The sequence below is a fragment of the Balaenoptera musculus genome, chromosome 15, assembly GCF_009873245.2.
Source record: "Balaenoptera musculus isolate JJ_BM4_2016_0621 chromosome 15, mBalMus1.pri.v3, whole genome shotgun sequence".
NCBI classification, from domain to species: domain Eukaryota; kingdom Metazoa; phylum Chordata; class Mammalia; order Artiodactyla; family Balaenopteridae; genus Balaenoptera; species Balaenoptera musculus.
In genome coordinates this window covers 79,150,117-79,170,303 of record NC_045799.1, presented here as the reverse complement: position 1 = coordinate 79,170,303, position 20,187 = coordinate 79,150,117, and the positions used below count along the sequence as shown (strand labels likewise).

The 20,187-nt window shown below is 48.6% G+C and overlaps 1 protein-coding gene across 3 annotated transcripts in view; it reads left to right on the top strand.

Annotated features, from left to right (window-relative positions):
• HIP1 (huntingtin interacting protein 1) overlaps positions 1–20,187 on the top strand; it is a 152,786-nt gene that overhangs the window by 80,785 nt on the left and 51,814 nt on the right. The window lies entirely within an intron of this gene.

The window sequence follows — 20,187 nt, the reverse complement described above, 5'->3', positions numbered from 1 at the left end:
AGAGTGGGCATCCTTGTCATGTTCCAGAATTTAGTGAGAAAGATTTCAGCTTTTCACTGTTTAGTATTATGTTGGCTGTGGGTTTGTCATAAGTAGCTTTTATGTTGAGATATGTTCCCTCTATGACCACTTTGGCAAGAGTTTTTATCATGACTGGATGTTGAATTTTATCAGATGCTTTTTCAGCATCTGAGATGATCATGTAGTTTCTATCTTTTCTTTTGTTGATGTGATGGGAGTCTCGATGTTTTGTCCTTATACTTCCCTTGCTTCCCTCAGACTCCTGCCCCCACCTCATCCCCCGAAAACAAACACATCGACCACCAAGTCCCTGGTGCCCATGTTACGAAAGCAAGCACAGGTCAACCCCACCTCTCCTTCCTGCAAGGCCTCAGTGAAGAAGAAGAAGAAGAAGAAGGGCACCAAAGTGACCAAGTATATCTGAGTACTGAGTCCATCAAGGTCCAAACTGTTTTAAATCTGGAAAGGCAAAGAGAAGGAGGAGAAGAGTTGGTGTGAGGAAAAGTGAAAGGGATGGAGGAGAATTGGCTGGGAGAAGAGGAGGCAGAGGGCCAGCTGAATTTCCTTCCTCGATGGGTGCTGGTGCTGCTTCCAGAGGCCTGTGCGTCCCTGCAGTCTAAGCAGCCCTCCACTTTCCTCAACGGTACTTCCTGCCTTCTCCTCTGCTGCCCTCATGCTGAGCCCTTGACCTCGCTTCCTAGTTCACTGTGAAAGGAGATGCAATCCCAAGAGAGCTCACACAAGCTGTCTCCAGCGCACCTGCCTACACCTGTGTCTGTACTCTGTGACCTGGCCTGTTACTCTAACAGGGTGGCTGCCTCCTGTTGTGCATTGGACCCCTTCCCCATCCCAGCGACCCTCTCCCTTCTCTCCCCTCATGTCTATACAGACAGGTTATACCTTCTCCCATTTAAAACAAGGAAACCTAGACCCTACCTTCTTCTTTCTCTGCCCCCCTTACCAGCACTTGCTGCCTCCAGTGCCCCTGTTACCCCTTTTCTCCTGAATCCCCCATCAGGCTCTCTCTTCCACTCCACCAAAAAGCCCTGGTGAAGGTCACCATGATGTTCAAGCCAGTGGTCAGTTTTCAGCTCTCATCCTGTTTGATCTATCAGCAACGTCCAACACCACTGAAGTTCAAGTATGTTTCTTCATGCAGTTCCAGGAGGCCACACCCTCTCCTGGTTGCTTTTCTGTTTCCGTTACTCATTCCCTCATGTCTCTCTTTCTTGAATATTGGGTGTACTCAGGCTGTCCCCAGACTTCTCATCTGGACTTACTCCTTGGTGATCTTATTCATTCTTAAATCCCATCTCTATATATGCTAATGACTATCAAATTGATGCATCTAGCGTGAACCTCTCCCGAATTCCAGGCTTGCACATCCCCCGGCTCATTTACAGCTCTGTCTGGATATCCAATGGACATCTCTTATTTAACATGTCCAAAAACAAGCTCCAATCTGCCCTGCCCCAAGCCTGTCCTCCCGTGATTCTTTCCATCTTGTTAATGGCAACTTGGGCCCTCTCGTTACTCTGGCAAATAATTATGGTGCCTTCCTTGACTCCTTCCTTCCTCATACCCCACGTCCAAACAGCAGCAAATCCTGTCAGCTCTGCCTTCAAAATGTATCCGAATCCCACCACATCTCAGCACCTCCACTGCTGCCAGCCGCATCTAAGCCACCATCATCTCTGGCCCGAATTAAAGCAGCAGCGTCTTAATCATCCCCCCTCCCCGCTTGCAGGCTGGTCCCTGCAGCCTCTTCTCAGCACAGCAGCCAGAGGGATCCTCTAAAACACTGAGTCCGATAATGTCACCCTTTTGCTCAAAAAGAAAAAAAAGTGAGGGGGACTCCCCTGGTGGTCCAGTGGTACAGAATCCGCCTTCCAATATAGGGGACGTGGGTTCAATCCCTGGTCGGGGAACTAAGATCTCAGGTGCCGCGGGGCAACTAAGCCCACGTGCCGCAACTACTGAGCTCCGCGCCTCAACGAGAGAGCCCGCGTGCCGCAAACTACAGAGCCCACGCGCTCTGGAGCCCACATGCCACAACGAGAGAGAAGCCCACGCACTGCAACTAGAGAGAAACCAGAGCAGACCCTGCGCCGGAACGAAAGAGATCCCATGTGCCACAACTAAGACCTGACGCAGCCAAAAAAAAAAAAAAAAAGGAAAATAAATAAATAAAATAAATAAATGTTAAAAGAAAAAGAGAATTGTCTCGCTTTAATGTGAAACCAATAGGAAAGAATCTTAAAAAAAAAAAACCTCCCAGTGGCTCCTGTCTCTCTCAGAACAAAGGCTGGTCCTTAAAGTAGTCCCTTGTGATCTGGCCCCTCCCACCTCTGACCTCTCAGCGCCAGCCACGCTTAACCTCTAGCTGTTCCTCATACCTGCCAGGTGGGCTCTGCCTGCAGCTATTCCCCCAGGTGTCTGCCGGGCTTGCTTCCTCATCACCTACAAATGCAGCCCTTTGTCTCCTAGTACAGCCTTCCCTCATGACCCTGTGTAAGGTGCTAACACCAGCCTAGTATGCGCCAGCCTCATTGTCGGCCTTATTTTTCTTCCATAGAGCACCATCTCACGTACTGTGTATTTTAATTATTTACCCTCTCTCTCCCACTAAAATATGAGATCCACAGGACCAGAGACATCGTTTTTTGTTCACGGCTGTACCCCTAGAGTAGTGCCCATGATAGGCCTTCAAGAAATATGTGTTTAATGAATGAGTATGAAAAGAATTCAGAGCAGTTGCTCCCTGAGTTTAGGGAAGACTGGAAGAATCCAGTGGCCCTTAGGAATCAATGAACCATAATCAGGTAAAACAGAGAAATAGGTGACAGAGAGCAGGGCTGGGTATCTATCTTTTGGAAGAAAAGAGGTGACCATCTGTACTGGGCCAGTTCTATAGTTAGCCAGAGTATATGGCAGGAGAGCTCTTTTTCTGAGGTTTATGCAACAGATGTGGTTTTGTATAAATCACACTTCTGTAAAAGGAATCCTATTTTAAATGTACTAGCGGAGACTGCTATTTAAAGGAATCTGATGTCAAATTCTTTTGTAAAATGACTAATCTCCTGATTTGTCCTTAGTGTCAATTCATATTTTCCGGGAAAAAAAATTATATTTACTTAAATCAAGGTATGCTTGTCTGAGCTGAGGAAATCTCTTCATTTTCCATTTTTCCACTTTATTATTATAAAAGTAAATATTATAATATAAAGTCTTTATTATTCCCTTTTTCTTTGCTCCTCCCATTCTTCCCCCTCTTCATTCCTGCTTTTCCTTTAGCTGAGCTTTTTTCCTCCCTTAGACTCTGACATAGAATGTTCTTCTGTAACACGGCCGGATTTAGAGTGTAATGAACAGTGGCCCTTTCTCAGACCAGATGAGTCCAATCCTGGGTGGAGCAAAGGAATCTGTTAGGGGTGGGTGAATGCATACGGGGGGTACAGGGGTCAGTTCTTAGGTGATATTCAGGTACAGCCAGATTGGAGAGCCACTGACCAAAAAAACACTGTATTGCTATTTGAGGCTGCTGAATGAGGCTGGACGGGCATCCCCTATGGGGCTTTTTTTTAAAATAAATTTATTTATTTATTTATTTTTGCTGTGTAGGGTCTTCGTTTCTGTGCGAGGGCTTTCTCTAGTTGCGGCGAGTGGGGGCCACTCTTCATCGCAGTGCGCGGGCCTCTCACTGTTGCGGCCTCTCTTGTTGCGGAGCACAGGCTCCAGACGCGCAGGCTCAGTAGTTGTGGCTCACGGGCCCAGTTGCTCCGCGGCATGTGGGATCTTCCCAGACCAGGGCTCGAACCCGTGTCCCCTGCATTGGCAGGCAGATTCCCAACCACTGCGCCACCAGGGAAGCCCCCCTATGGGGCTTTGCAGAAGGTGCTTGATGTGAATTCGACCATAGACTGTGACCGGACTGGCTGATTTGTCTGGGGGCTGGAGTTCAGGGCTCCGGACTGTCCCCTCTCGGTACGTCACCCACCTGCGGAAATCTCAGAGGAGAGCGAGCTCCTGGGACCTCTGCCTGATGGAGTTTAGTCCAGGTGCTCTCAACAGTGTCTGCCTGCAGTGACCTTGGACTTTACAGGCCCAACATCCAATCTGTCTCCCTTCAGACTGGAACAGGTTCTTCCCGAGAAAGAATAAAACTGTGTATTATGGGGGTTTGGTGGGAGGTGTGCGAGCAACTAAGACTAGAACCTGCTTCCATGACAATAGTACAAGCTGATTTGTTTAGAGGTTGTTTGACCTCAGGGATGGTCTTCTTCAGGTACCCACTCTAGGTTTTCTGAAAAACTTTCTCCTTTTGATTCACATCAGAGGTCAGAGCAGGGGTTTAGTAAACAAGTTGGCTCTGGCTAAGAGTTCAGTTGTAACCATATAGGTTGTAGAGTGTAGAGCATGTGCCCGACTGGTGTGGCTGGACCTCTCCAAGCCCACTTGTTTACCCATAAAGTGTGCCCAGGTCTCTCACCAGGGTTTCTCAGCATCAGTCAGACTGCAAATGAAAGCTCTTTGCAGAATGTGAAGGGCTAGACAATAAAGGAGAAATGCTCTTGTCATTATTTTCCATGCACACCTTGTCTTCACACATCTGAATGAGCCAAACCGGTGAATTGGGAAGATCTAAGGTTACCGAATTCATTGTTGGAGTCAAGTAACATATCTTCCCGCAGCCGCCCTCTTGTGTAAAATGGGACCCTATTTATTTATAAATTGCATTCCTGGAAAACTGGGTCACAGTCTTGTGAAGACCACCATCTGAAGTGAGAAGTGAAGCTGAAGAAGGAGATGCGAGGGGTGTCGCTGAAGCCACGTGGGAGAGTTTGGATTTCATGAGATCAGGGACCCCTGGCTTTCTCAGCTGGGAGAACTCAGGAGGAAAGGTATTCTTGCTGCTTTATTTGGGTCCGTAGCGGTGGAGAGTAAAGGTAGAGGGTCAGTTATATAGTAATATGGGGTGAGTTTGCTGTAGAAATAGATGATAAAACAGAGGTTTGGGGGGCGGGAAGTGGCAGGCACTGGCATTGTCTGGGTCTCTCAAGTGCCTCCCGGCTCATTCATTTGACACGGAGACACTGTTAGGAATGGGGTCTGGGAGAGGCACGGAGCTGAGGAAGGGTGGGTCCTATGGTGTGCCACCGCCTCCCCCCTGTGTCTTGAGAGAGTGAGAGCAAAGTTGCTCTGTGCTGCTGAAAGAGAAGAAACAAAACTAACCTCCCCATTAGAAATCTGGGAGGTGGAGAGTGCTGGAGAGCATGGTGGGGGGAGGAGAGGAAGTTGAGCAATGCTGGTGATTTGGGGAAAGACACAGCTCAGGGTTTCCACTCTTGCAGACCAGCTGTCTATCTGGAAACCAAGGCCATTGCGAAAGGCCACTCGAGCTTGGCTCGGTGCCTCCTGAATGATCAAGATGCATCTGATGGGCCTGCCCCAACATCACTTTCTAGGCAGAGGCCTGGCCCTAAGAAGGACTCTAATGAGTTCTTGGTGCAGCCCCCGTGAATGTGGCAGTGCAGTTTGGGTCACTAGGAAGGCAGAACCAAGGCTTCCTCTGTGACAAGAGAAACAGAACGGTGGGGGCCAGGACATGCGTGTCTGAAGCCACAGCCGCCTGCAGGTGGGGAAGAGGGAAGATGGGCCAGCATCTCCTTTTCCCTGAGACCCGGCGTCTCAGTATCTAACCCTCATGCCCTACATCCTGGGACCTTCTGAAGGCCCACGTGGGTACCCTGTGGTTGTCACAGACGCTCTCCCTTGGGGGGAGGCTGCTGGTGTGCACAGTGGCTGAGACCCACAGGAGACATTGGGCTGCTCAAGTTGGTGGGTGACCTGAGCTTGGCTTACATTGGGGGACAAAGTGCAGGGAAGATGCTGATCTTTGCCTGAGGATATGCAGGATGACCTGGCTGAAGGGGACTCTTCAGTAGTCCTGATAAATGAGGGAGGGAAGACGGAGCTTGTTGGCTTCTTCTCCGGGTCAGGAGGACACGATGGGGTCCCCCTTTCTGTAATCAGTTGCCCCTGTGCTGGATGGTCTGATTCAGAGTCTGTAGGAAATTTCTGGGGACCTTTGGGGATGCAGAGCCGGGGGGTCTCTCCCAGCATAGTGGCAGAGAAAACAAGAGGACGAGGGCTGCACGACAGCAAGGGGCCCGGGTTGCCCTGGGAAGGCCTCTCAGAGGCTTGAAGGTACAGGAGGGAGGCTGCTCCCGTCGGCTCTCTCACTCTGTCCCCACAGAAGCTGGAACCGTGGCTGAAGAGGAGCCTTGGGAACTGGTAATGAGGAGGCAGGTGGGAGAGGGGTCTTGTCATGTAGAAAGGGAGATCACTTCTCTGGGGATTTATGAGCATCCTGGATAGCTTTCAGAGAAGGAAATATAGGTATTTGTCTCTGGAAAAAGAGTGTTCTTTGCAGCCTCTCTATACCCGATCTAGAAAGATTGCAGACGGGGAGGCTGCACACCAGCAGCCTCCCCCCAAGGGAGAGCGTCTGTGACAACCACAGGGTACCCACGTGGGCCTTCAGAAGGTCCCAGGATGTAGGGCATGAGGGTTAGATACTGAGACGCCGGGTCTCAGGGAAAAGGAGATGCTGGCCCATCTTCCCTCTTCCCCACCTGCAGGCGGCTGTGGCTTCAGACAGGCATGCCCTGCCCCCCACCGTTCTGTTTCTCTTGTCACAGAGGAAGCCTTGGTTCTGCCTTCCTAGTGCCAGTATTTCTTGTCTATGTGACCCCATCAGGGGATGGAGAACCAGCCAGGGAGCTGGTTCTAAATAGGGTCACTGGTGGGGGAGGGGGGACCTGGAGTTGAGGGGCTGTTCATACACCCCAAGAGCCCCAGCGCTGAGCCCCGGGCCCTGGGAGGGGAGGAGACGTCCGTTCTGTCCCCACTGTCTCCCACTCCTCCTCCTCCCGTTCTCTGCTCCCCTCCCCACCCCCCTGCAGCGGTTCTTGCCCAGGTCACCTGTGACATCCTTGTCGTGCGCAGTGGCTAATTCTCAGTCCTGGTGCCCCCGCCCCTTCAGCAGGGGTCAACACAATTGAAGCTCCCTCTAAGCTGCCTCACTTTCTTCCTCCGGGAGAGAGGTCACCTGCTGCCTCCATTCCCCTCCTGCCTGGCTTGCTGCTTCATCTCCCTCTCCTTCCCTGGTTCCTCCTCGTCTCCCCGATGCGGGTGGAATGGCCCGGGGCTCCATCTGGGCCTCTTTTCCTTTTCAAAAACAGAATCAGATCCCGTTCCTCCTCTGCTTAAAGTCCTTAATGGCCTTCAAGGCCCTGCCTGGGCTGGCTGCCTCCTGCCCTCCTCTCGCTCTGCTCCAGCCTTACCAGCCTTCTTGCTGTTCCCCAGACACACCAACCACACTGGCTTCTTTCACTTCACATAATACTTTTAAGATTCATCCTATAGTTGGCATGAATCAGTAGTTTTTTCCTTTTATTTCTGAGTAGCTTTGCGTGGTGTAGCTATACCGCAGTTTGTCCCCTCGTGGAAGGACATTGGGATTGTTCCCAGTTTGGGAAGGTGATGAAGACAGAACCTGGCTTCTTTTCATCCTCACTCAAGGGTCCCCATCTGGCCCTGAGACCTTCCGTTTCACGGGTGTTGGGAACTAATATATTTGAAGACACCTGTGCCCTTTCTTCCCCATCACTCTTCCCCACCACCACTTTCCCTGATTTCTGTTCTCTCATCTGACCTTCTGTGGTCCACCATCCTAGTTGGTTTCCTTTGCACACGCCCACTTGATCTGTAATTCTCTTAGAATGGGGTGCCCGGAGCTGAACGCATTATTCACTGCCCAGCAGCCTCTCCGCATGTGGTAGGATGAATCAGTACTCCAGGTGAGGTTGAAAGCTGTAAAACCAAGGATTGGCTCTTGTTCTAGATCTTATAATTCTGTTGATGTAGCTCAAAATGAAATTACCTTCTTAAATTTTATCTTATTATGGTGGCCACATCGTACTGTTAACGAACTTACCGGGAATGAGTTCGGTCCTTTTCACCTGGTTTGCTGTTCGCCCGTATGTACTAGGATTCTGGGCCCAGGAATAATCTGTTTTGTTGTTTTTCGCCCATGGTCATGGTCTGCCAGTATCATCCAAATGCATTTACTCCCAACATCAAGATGATGGTAGCCAACAACCAGCACCTGTAAGGGCAGACATCTACCCTCATGGACCTCCCTGTCTAGCTCAGGGGACGCCAAACTTTTTCTGCCAAGGGCCAGATAGGAAATAGTCTTGGCTTTGTGGCCAGCTTCTCCTGCAGCTGTTGTTCCTCCCCCCTCCTCCACCTCCTCCTCCTCTTTCCTCCTCCACCTCCTCTGCTTCCTTTAAAAATGTAAAAACCAGGGGAATTCCCTGGCAGCTCAGTGGTTAGGACTACGCACTTTCACTGCCGGTGGCCCTAGTCGGGTAACTAAGATCCCACAACCAATCCCAGCTCATAGGTTATTCTCAGGCTGCAGGTCAGGTTTGGCTGGCAGTCAGTAGTTTCGACCCCCAGTAGCCCCTGTTCTTTCTCATCCTTGTCGATGAGATGTTATAAGAGACTGGTAAGCACCTTGATGATGGAAAATCAGACACAGACGTTGATGTTTTCCTGAAACGGTGGCCTAGAGTTTTAACCAGGAAACGAGGTCATTCTGGCCTGACTTGCTTCCGTGAACGTAAGTTGGTGCCTGGTGAGCGGCGCCGCCTTTCCTTTTGGGAATCTCTCATGAATAACAGGTGGAATTTTGCCTTCTTCTCTTTCGGTAAATCACGATTATCTTCACCCATGCGTGGTCTTTGGGCACCACTCCATTTCCCCACAATCTCACCACGCATGTTACTCCTAATCCCTGGTCTAGGTACAAGGATCATCCCTCACAGTCTGGGAGAGGCCCACCTGGAGTTGTGTAGCATAGTCCTACAGCCTAGATGGTGGCCCTGCCCTGCAAGAAGTAGGTATTCAGTCAGAATTATAATTCCTCCGTGGTTTCCACCTTTAAAAAAAGAAATTGTTTTACACATAAAATAAAATTCACCATCTCAGCCAATATAAAGTATATAATTCTGTAGCATTTAGTACATTCATGATGTTGTGCCACCAATCACAACTATCTAACTTCACATTTTTATCATCGCCCCAAGAGGAAACCCTGTACCCATCAAGCAGTCGCTCCCCATTCCCCCTCCTACCTGAATCTGGCAACTAGCAATCTGCTTTCTGTCTCTTATGGATTTGCCTATCCTGGGTATTTCGTATAAATGGAATCATACAATATGTGACATTTTGTGTCTGGCTTCTTAGCATCATGTTTTTGAGATTGATCCCTGTTGTAGCATAATCAGTTCCTCCTTTTTGTGTGTGGGTGTGTGTTTTTATCGTGGTAAAAATGTACATACCATAAAATTTACCATTTTAATCACTTATAAGTGTACAGTTCAGTGGCATTGAGTACTTCCACATTGCTGTGTGACCATCACCACCATCCATCTCCAGAACTTTTTCATCTTCCCAAACTGAAACTCTGTCCCCATTAAACAATAACTCTCCACTTGCCCCTCCTCCCAGCCCCTGGCAAACACCATTCTACCTCTGTCTCTCTGAATGTGACTGCTCTAGGTACCTCATATAAGTGGAATCCAACAGGGTCTGTCTTTTTGTGGCGGGCCTATCTCACTCAGCATAATGTCCTCCAGGTTCAGCCATGTTGTAGCAGGTGTCAGGATTTCCTTCCTTTCAGGGCTGAATAATATTCCATTGTGTGGATAGACCATGTTCTGTGTACCCATTCCTCTGTGGACGGACACTTGGATGGCTTCCCCCAGTGTTTTCCACTTTGGATGCTTGTTTCTTCAGTTGTCCTGGGTGCTTCACAGTCCTGGCCACCCTGCTCCCAACACAGGTTTGTACACCTATTACAGAGTTGATTGACATTTTTTAATCTTCTCAACTTTCTTACTCCATCTTCCCCTCCAGATCAGACTGCAGAAGAGCGAGTGCCTTTCCTTTTGCTAAACCCTTCAAAATCTGCATGACCCAGATAATTGGATTACTCACCACCTCTCCAGAAGCCAGAGGATGGTTGGGGGCTTTAGAGTGGGAGGGGAGGGGGAGATGTGATCCTAATTTCAATAGTCCTCAGCTTATGAAGTAGATAAGACTCACAAAATACTAAAAAAAAAGAGAAAAAAATACTCTTAGTCTGTTCAGGCTGCCATAATAAAATATCACAGACTGGGTAGCTTAAACAATAGGAATTTATTTCTCACAGTTTTGGAGGCTGGGAAGTCTAAGAGCAAGGTGCTGGCTGATTTGGATCTCCATGAGGGCTCCCTTCATGACTTGTAGACGGCCACCTTCTTGTTGTGTCCTCACATAGTGGAGAAAAAGAGAGCAAGAGAAAGGGAGCCTGCTCTGGTGTCTCTTTTTTAAGGTCACTAATCTCATCATGAGGGCCCCATCCTCATGACCTCATCTAACCCTAAGTACTGCCCAAAGGCTCCAGGTACCATCACACTGGAGGTTAAGGTTTCAACATACAAATTTGGGGGGCACACAATTCAGTCTATAGCACATACCTTTTATAAAAGCATTTAAATGAGGCAAAGTATTTAGCCATATGGAGCCTAGCTAAGTGCTAAAGGATTGTAAGAAAGGATAACTGGATATCATTAGTTAAGATAGTTTATATTTAAATATCAGCAAGATTTTTCGTTGGAGAGAAAGAAATGTGACTTGGGAAGGGGAAGATGGAGGTTCCTAGACAGGTGAGTGGAACAAACAAGGTATCACGTGCTGATGAGGATGTCTTCTTGGAGAGGGCTGGGCCGAGCAGCCTTCTTCCTCTGTCAGCCCATCCATGTGTCAGGCACAGTGTGTCCACTGGGGGGGAACAGCAGGATCACACGGTCCCTGCCAGCACAGAATTCACTGTCTAGTGGTGAGACCGACCACAAGCAAAGGAACCAACAAGGGGATTTCAGGTTGAGATAAGAGCCTCTACAGGAAATAACCAGGATGGTTGTGTCATGATAAAGAGGTAATGCAGGCCAAGGGGTGGGGAGATGCTTTAGATTAGAGAGGCTGCCTAGGAGGTGGTATTTGAACAGCCTGGAAAAGAAGGAACATCCAGCCTTGCAAAGAATGGGAGGCAAAAATCTGACCATTCCAGGCATAAGGAGCATCAGAGACAGAAAGAACTTAAAATGTTTGAAGAACAAAGAGGCAGCCCATGTGGTCGGGGTATAACAAGTAAGAGGGCGAATGGGAGTTGATGCCGGTGTAGGGCTTTGTCCGCCGTGAGGGAGGGTGGGCTTCATTGGTGGTGGTGGGCTCTGCTCCAGGTGTCGTGATCTCAGGTGTGGTTTATCAAGATCACTCTGGCTGCTGGGCAGAGAGCCGCTTGGGGAGGGCTAATCCACTTGGGAAGCTATTTCAGTGGTCCAGTGGGGACATGATAGAGGTTTGGGCTTGGCTGGAGGCAGAGGAGATGGAGAGATAACAGAGGGATTTGGGAGGCGGAAAGGCAGCATTGCTGAAGGGTTGGATGGGAGCATTGAGACAAAGGCAGCAGTTAAGGGTGACTTCTAGGGAGACTGGGAGAGGAATAGTTGGGCAGTGGGGCATGTTGGCAGAAATGAAGAGTTCAAAGCCATGGGCCTGGTTGAGATCACTCAGGAGCAGTAGAGATCTGGGGGCGTAGCTGCCGTGGGGTAGAAAGCAAGGCAGGGGACTTCCCTGGAGGTCCAGGGGTTAGGACTCCACGCTTCCACTGCAGGGGGCTCGGGTTCAATCCCTGGTCAGGGAACTAAGATCCCGCATGCCACACGGTGTAGCCAGAGTAAGAAAAAAAAAAAGAGAGAAAATCAGGCAGGTGGATGGCATTGAGGCTGCCGAGTTGCTGAAGGTAGCACAGTGTGTGTGGGGAGAGGGACCTGGGTTTGAATTCTGGCTCCACCCGCGGCTGCCTGTGCTGCTTTGGGCAACGCGACTTGGAAAATGGGTCACATTGCCTGCCCTCCAGGGGAGGGAGGATCAGAAGCAAATCCCCAGGTGCAGCGCCTGGCAGAGGCTCAGCTGCTACCACTAATCAATCCAGTGACAACAACGACGACATTCTAGTATCATTATTTCTGATCAAGAGAAGAATTCAAAAGACTTGATGTCGGACATCCACTTCCAAGTATCACGACCAAGACCAGACCAGTCTCACTCAGTGCTGAAGGCTACGTTCGGCCTTCTGTGCCTCGCTTGTCTCTTCCCCGAGACTCATGTGACTGCGACTCGGTTCTGAATCTGTCATCCTCGCTCAGGCTGCCCCCACCTTTACCATGACGTGCCCCAGCAGTCTTTTGAGCCTGTCTCTCTCCGGCATCACAGCCCACCCTCCCCCATCGCCAGCCTTGTTCCTCTCCAGGAGGAGCCGACGGCCCAAAGCATCCCTTTCTGCCCTGCGCAGCAGGTGTTAACAGGAGCACCTGCCTCGTCTGTTTACCCCAAGCCTCCAAACCTGACGCGGTGAGGGATGCAGCGTGCAGCGCCCGTGCTGGGCAGCATTACCAGGGCCATCGGTGGTGGCCACCTCTGCCTTTGCTGAGCAAATGCCTCCCGCCCACTGATGCGCTTTTCATTCCTTCTGTGTCCTTTCTAGCCTACTCCCTCCTTTCTCCTTCTGCCCAGCCTGGTCGCAGGTTTTCCTACACTTGGCCCGGGCACTGGGCTCTCCGGTCCCTGGCTTTGGGACCTGCCTCCCACACCGGGCACATCCTCCGTGCCTGCCCCTGCCATGGAACCTTTGCGAGCCAGCCCGGCCTTGGCAGCCCAAGCGCTGGTCCCTGCCAGCAGCTGTGTGCGTGACCTGACTGTGGCCAGCTGCCCCCGCAGCACGGGCCCAGGCCTGGCCCCCCGCAGAAGCAAGGCCCGAAGTTTTCCCATTGGCTGCAGCCTGGCTGAGGCTGTCCTGAGGGAGCAGAGGACAGGGACGGGGGTGGGAGGGGGGGAGGGGGGAGCGGAAAGCCGCCCTTCCTACGGTGCCTGCTGATAATTGGCCCTCCGGAACCAGCCTGGGACACGAGGGCCAGCTGGGTCAGGAAGTGGTGTACAATGCTGCTCTTTCAGGGGGGACACTGCACGGTCTGAGGTCCTGTGTGACTCCGGCGAAATCTGTAGAACAGCCTGTTCTCAGAGGATGCTCTCTAACGTAGGCCGGAGGTGAGCAGTGGAGCCCCGAATTTCCCACCCTCTGCCCTGGGAGCGTCCCCCCAGGCATCGCCCAGCTCCGAACCCAATTATTTACTTCAGAGAGAGTCTGGGGAGGGGAGGGGAAGAGAGCAGATTTTCTCAAGACACCATGAATCACATACCTGGTACTTTTTAGAGGCAGGCGCACTGGGAAGCAGTCATTAAGTCCTTAATGATTTAATAATTTATTAAGACTCTTCCCTGCCTTAGCAGCTGCGGGCCCACAAGGGCAGAAGGCAGGGTCCTCGCCCTTGGGATTTTAATCTTGACGGGGAGGTAAGACAATATACTTGTTGTCAAACACACGAAGAGAAATAGGAATTTAAAAAGAAAGAAGACGGGGCAGCATTTGGGATGCAGAAGGAAGTGAGGGGCGTGTGACGCGGGGTGGCATCCCAGGCACCGAGCATTGCACAAGTACAGGAAACTCAGCCTGGCGTGGTACTTCCGCCCTGGATGTGTCCAGTGTCTGAGATTCCGAGGACCCTGGAGGACCACAGCCTGCCTTTACGGGCCCAGAGGCTCAGCCCTGCCTCTGAGCCCAGAAAGCCTTGCTACAGAAACCGGGCGGTGGGCCTGCAGCTGTGGGCTGGACCCTGCCCAACTTCTCGGTAGGGAAGCGTTGGTTGGAGAACTTTGGGCATGTTGGCTGCAGTAGGTGGGCACTCCCAGGAGCCTGCCAGAGCTGCAAGAGAAGGGTCTGGGGCAGTCCTGACCAGGGCAGACAAGGCTTGCAGGTGTCTTGTAGCTATTGATTTGGGTAGAGACTTCGTTCCATAGCCCAGTGCTAGGCTAGGTGCTGTGTTGGGGTCCTGGGCTCGTACTGGGGCTGTGACTCTGAATGTCCACACACAAGTTGTTTTCACACTTTCCTTTTTCAGGGCACTGAAAAGGTAACTCCTCAAACTCAGGAGGATGGAGGGGCGTTTGTATCCGGTCCCTCCCCTGCTCAAGAGCCTTCTGTTGGGACTTCCCTGGTGGTCCAGTGGTTAGGACTCCGTGCTTCCACTGCAGGGGACACGGGTTCGATCCCTGGTCAGGGAACTAAGATCCCACATGCCACAGCACAGCCAAAAATAAAAAACATAAAAACAGAAGAGCCTTCTGTGCATCTCAGTGTCCACCAGGTCACAGTTTCTTGCCCTTATATCCAAAGCCCTCCATCATCTGAAGGACATTTACAGAGTCTAACAGTGAGAAGGAACCTAAAAATCACCTAATCCAGCCTGAGCCTGTAAATCTTTTTCACAGTAACTGTAAGGAGACGTTGCCATGCCTCTACCTGTATACTTCTAATAATGGGGAATTCTCTCTTTCATGAGACAGCTTTAAGTTTATCCAGAAACGGCCTGACTGTACTTCTACCCGTTGGTCTAGTTTTTTTGTTTGTTTTTTTTTTTTTTAAGTTTAATTTTTATTTATTTATTTATTTATTTATGGCTGTGTTGGGTCTTCGTTTCTGTGCGAGGGCTTTCTCTAGTTGCGGCAAGCGGGGGCCACTCTTCATCGCGGTGCGCGGGCCTCTCATTATCGCGGCCTCTTGTTGCGGAGCACGGGCTCCAGACGCGCAGGCTCAGTAGTTGTGGCTCACGGGCCTAGTTGCTCCGCGGCATGTGGGATCTTCCCAGACCAGGGCTCGAACCCGTGTCCCCTGCATTGGCAGGCAGACTCTCAACCACTGTGCCACCAGGGAAGCCCCCGTTGGTCTGGTTCTGATCCCTGGAGTTATTCCTCCTTCCACATGACCACCTTTAAGAATACTGATATTCCTCTAAGTTTTCTTCAGGCCCCAGGCTTATCCCAGTCCAGGTCACTCTCTTTTAGAAGCAGTCTAGTTTGTTGGTTTCCTTCATAATGTACAAGGTCTAAAACTGAATAGTGTTTTACCTGTGAATTTATCTTCGTAGAGAATTAGAACCATCCCCTCCCTCATTCTGAACACTGTATTCCTTTTAATACCTCCAGAGCTCAGACTTGCATTTTGATCAGCCACATCACAGCGTTGCTTGTATTAAGTTGGCAGCCAAATAAAACACCTAAATCATTTTCACAAGTGCTGCTTTGACTCATATCTCCCCTGTGCCAGCGAGTTTAGACCTAAATATAGGAAGCTTCCTTTATACCTGCTGGATTGCATCCAGTGAAGTTTCACCCATTTTTCCAGTCTGTGGAAATCATTTGGACTCTGGTTCTGTGTCTCTGGGGTGTGGAGGGCCATGTCTCATGTGGGGATTGTGATCCAGAGCCTGAGCTGTGGAGCCCCACTTCCGAGTCTGAGTTCCAGCTCTACACTGGCTGGTAGAGCAGCCTTGGGCAATTTACATAGCCTTTCAAAGCCTTGGTTTCCTCATCTGTAAAATGAAGATGACTGATACTAATACTCACTCGTAGGATGTAGAGTTATAAGACTTTAATGAGATAATTCATACAAAATACTTATTAACGCAGGGCTGGGTAGTAAGTACTCATTAGCTGCCATTATCTTGATGATTATAACCACTGCTACTGCTAGTTTACTTCTTCAATCTTTTAAAAATGACTGTTTCTCACCCCAAGCCCCCCCAGCCTCATTGTCCTTTGTTTACAGTGTCCCCTCAGCCCCAGATGCCTGCCTCTGTTCTGCCACCTGCCCAGCTTCAAAACCTCTGCAGCACCATTGATTCTTCCCTCTGTTGTGTTCCCTGTAACTGGGAGCTCCTACTGGCCAATCCTATTGGAATTGCTTCATAGCCCACCTTGTGTCGGGTTCTTTCCATTTCACTTCCACCTTTTAGATTAAGGCCTTTATTCCTTCACTTCTCTGCTATTAATAGCTGCCTCCTTCAACTCTCTTCCCTTCAGCTGCTTCCATCCTTTCCCGCCCCCTCCGAAACCCACTGGCCCCCCGCACCCAGCGCTACCTCCCTTTCTGCCTTCATCCCCCGTTCTGCCCTTGCACACACGTGGCCCTGCAGCAGAACCAGCCCTCGTGTTCCAAGCCTTTCCAGAGCTGGGCTCGAGGATCCGGCCGCCCGAATAGTATGACCTTGGGCAAGTGGCTTAGCCTTTCTGTGCAACAACCATAAGTGCCCCTCAAATCTGTAGGCAGTGTCACTGAGAGAAGTCAGTCAATGGCAGGGGAAGCACCGGGGACAGACAGGTGACCCCTTTCTTCCTTCGACAAAGTTTCCCTGAGCAGCATCGCAGTTTCACAGGATCTCTGCTTCCTTTCAACATGTAGAGTACAGGATATTTTCAGTTTTCAGACACACACACACACACACAGTCTACAGTTACAAACTCATGGTATATTATTTTATGTGGCTTAAGGGAATTTTAAGGATTTTTTGTTTGTTTTTGTAAGCAAGGCTCATACTGACCACAGGCTTGGGCAATTGGTCTTTGGTCCATCAGTATAAATAGATATTTGTGGACTAAGTCTAAACCCCACCCATCACAGTCCTCCCTCAAGGCCCTGACGCAGTTTCTAGCATTTCCGGCCAACATGGATTTCTCTTTTTCCATCACAGCCTGTGCTACTGGCTGTCTCTACCAACCCCCTAGAACTTGACCACATCCAGTTCGCACCTTACTGGATTTGCATCTCTTGGTGTCACCTTACATATTTAGGTCCCTTATAACTCCTTATGAACGCAGGCAACCTTTAAAGGCTCGGCAAATGTGGTCACTTTGCCCAGAGGTCTGTCTGCAGCCAGGATCCCATCATTGTTCTAGAGCCAGGAGAGAAACATAGTTGAAAGCGTGTAACTCACCTGAGGAAATCTGAAGGAAAGAGGATGACGTGGGACAGGCCTGGAAGCAGAAGCTGAGAAACAAGGTCCAAGGAAGGACTTGTGAAGAGGAAGCTGGAAGCACTGGGTCTCCACAGGACACAAGTGCTGCCTCACTGGGAGATTTTAGGGGGATAAACTTTTTACTTCTTTCTTGCAGCATCTCTTATATGAGATTCCTTCTGGACTGGTCTTACCGTTGCACTGACAGCCAACAGCTGTGCTCAGTGGAGCCCCCTGTGTGTGCTGTAAGGAAGAGGGAAAAGAGTATCTGCCCTCTCCTTGTCTTCGGAGGTGACTGAGCATGATGGGGAAAGGACCCTGTGTTAGTCTCCTGGAGCTGCCATAACGAATTACCACATAGTGTGTGGCTTAAAACAACAGAAATTTGTTCTTTCCCAGTTCTGGAGGCTAGAAGGTCAAAATAATGGTGTCAGCAGGGCCATGTTCCCTTTGGAGGCTCTAGGGAAGAATCCATCCTTGCCTCTTCCTAACTTCTGGTGGTTGCTGGCCATCTTTCGCATTCCTTGGCTTGTAGACACATCACTTTAGTGTCAGCTTCCATCTTCACATGGCTGTCTTCTTCCTGAGTGTCTGTGTCCCTGTGTCTTCACCTGGCCTTCCTATAAGGGCACCAGTCATACTGGATTTAGGACTCACCCTAATCCAGTATGACATCATCTTAACTAATTACATCTGCAAAGACCCTGTTTCCAAATGAGATCACATTCACAGGCGCTGGGGGATTTGAACTTGAACGTGTCTTTTTTGGGAAGACACAGTTCAACCCACAACAGAGCTTATGCTATTAAAGAAGTTGAGTCTGGCTCACAGACATAGAAAACAAATTTATGGGGGAGGGAGGTAGATAAATTAGGAGTTTGGGATTAACGTATGTATACACACTACTATATATTGGGTTGGCCAAAAGTTTCGTTCGGTTAGTGAATACGTTGTTCAATAAAGTTCTTCATGAAAATGAAAAACGTCTTTTATTTGTACTTAAAACCAAACGAATTTTTTGGCGAACCCAATATAAAATAGGTAAACAACAAGGATCTACTGTAGAGCATAAGGAACTATACTCAATATCTTATAATAACCTACATGGGAAAAGAATCTGAAAAGGAATATATATATATGTATAACTGAATCACTTTGCTGTATACTTGAAACTAACACAAAAGTGTTGATTCTGGTAGAGGAAAAAAAATACGTGCAATAGTGGACTTAAAGAACACACCTAAAAGTTATGTAAACCAGATATAAAAGACCATATCTTGGTATAACCTATTTTGTACCAAATATACTCATACACATATACATGTACATATACATATATGACATATACATAAGTATGTATTTTTTCCAGATGAAGATTCAAACACAAACAATAAAATACAAACAATAAAACACTTAGAGGAAAACGTGAGAGTCTACCAGTATAAACATGGGGCAGGAGAAACCGTAAGTAAACATAGAAGCTATAAAAGATAAGATGAACATACTTCACTAGGTAAGGCAATCAACAACCATGAGAACATATAAGAAAATACTCAAAACTTACTAGCAGTCAGGAAATTACAAGTTCATGATGAAATGTCGCTATACCCGTAAGACCAGCAAAAATGAAAAGAAGTGATAACCCCTGTTGGAGGGGGTACTTTTGATCATCGCCAGTGGAAATGTGAATTGTTGTAGCCTGTTTACAAAGCCTGATGGCCGCCTTGTTTAGATCCTGATTAGAACAGCTGCAAGAAAGTTGTTTGTTTTTTTTTTTAACACAAGAGAAAAGTGTGAACACTAACCATTTGATGACATTAAGAAATTATCCTTAAAATTTTAGGTGTGATCATAGTATGGTTAAATTTTAAAGAGTCTTTTTTTTTTTTTTCTTAGAAGTTCATACTGAAATATTTACTGGTAAAATGGTATAACGCCTAGAATTTACTTCAGATAATCCAGGGAGCAAGGGCATCAGTGACCAATGGTATAAAGCAAGGGTCAGCACAGTAGAGGTGCAGACCAAATCCAGACCACCTCCTGGTTTTGTAAATAAAGTTTTATTGGAATTCAGCCACAGTCTTTCAGTTCCGTATTCATTTAGTATCGCTGAGGCTGCTTTTTCCCTCCAGCAGCAGAGCTGAATAGTTGTGATGGAGACCATGTGACCTGCAAAGCCTGAAATATTTACTAACTGGCGCTACAGAAAATGTTTGTGACCCCTCACCCATAAGGATGCATGTTTGGCTGCAAGTTCATAATAATTGGTGCTGGGGACTGACTATATGAGGGCTTATTAGACTAATCATCATATTTGTGTGTGCTTGGACTTCTCCATAATGAAAAGTTTAAAAAAAATAAAATAAAGTGGACCCAGTAATCTCACTCCTAGTACGCTATCCCTTGGAAACGAAAGCCTCAATTAATAAGGATATATGTATAAGGATGTTTACTAAAATAGTTTACTGGAAATAAATTGCCTCCCAATACAGGATGCTATAAATCACATCCACCCATGCCTTGGAATATTATGTTATCTTTTTAAAGAATGAACTAGCGTTTTACCAGTTCACTTGGAGAATGTTTCATGGGATATTTTCAAGTGAGAAGAGCAAGATGTAAAAAAGTCTGTGCATGACAGTCCCAGTTTTATAGAACAGTGACAAAAATAACCCCTTCGGAATGTAGGGGTGTGTGTGTGTGTGTGTGTGTGCGCGCGCACGTGCACGCGTGCAGGATGCATAACAAGTTGCTAACATGGGTTGGGGTAGAATGATGTCTGTGGAAGGAAGCAAAGCAAAACAGAAAAAGGCTATATTTCAAAAAACAGCCTACATGATACGATCCCATGTATGTGTGTGTGTAAGTTATATTTACATGTATAACGTGCTTTGCTTACTTCAAAAGAGAGTTACAATTTTTAAAACGACCAGAAAGGGGTGAATATTCGTCATGTCCTATGACAGAAGTAAGAAAATAAAAGGGAATTTGGTTAGGAGCTGGAAGGTGCCCAAGAGCAGGGAAACAAGAGAGGAGAGTGACCACTGTCAACCCCGGGCCAGCTAGGGTAGGCTCCATGGAAGGTTCTAGCTGTGAGAGAGGGGTGGCCGGACCTTCTTTGAGCCACAGCCCCTCCCTGATC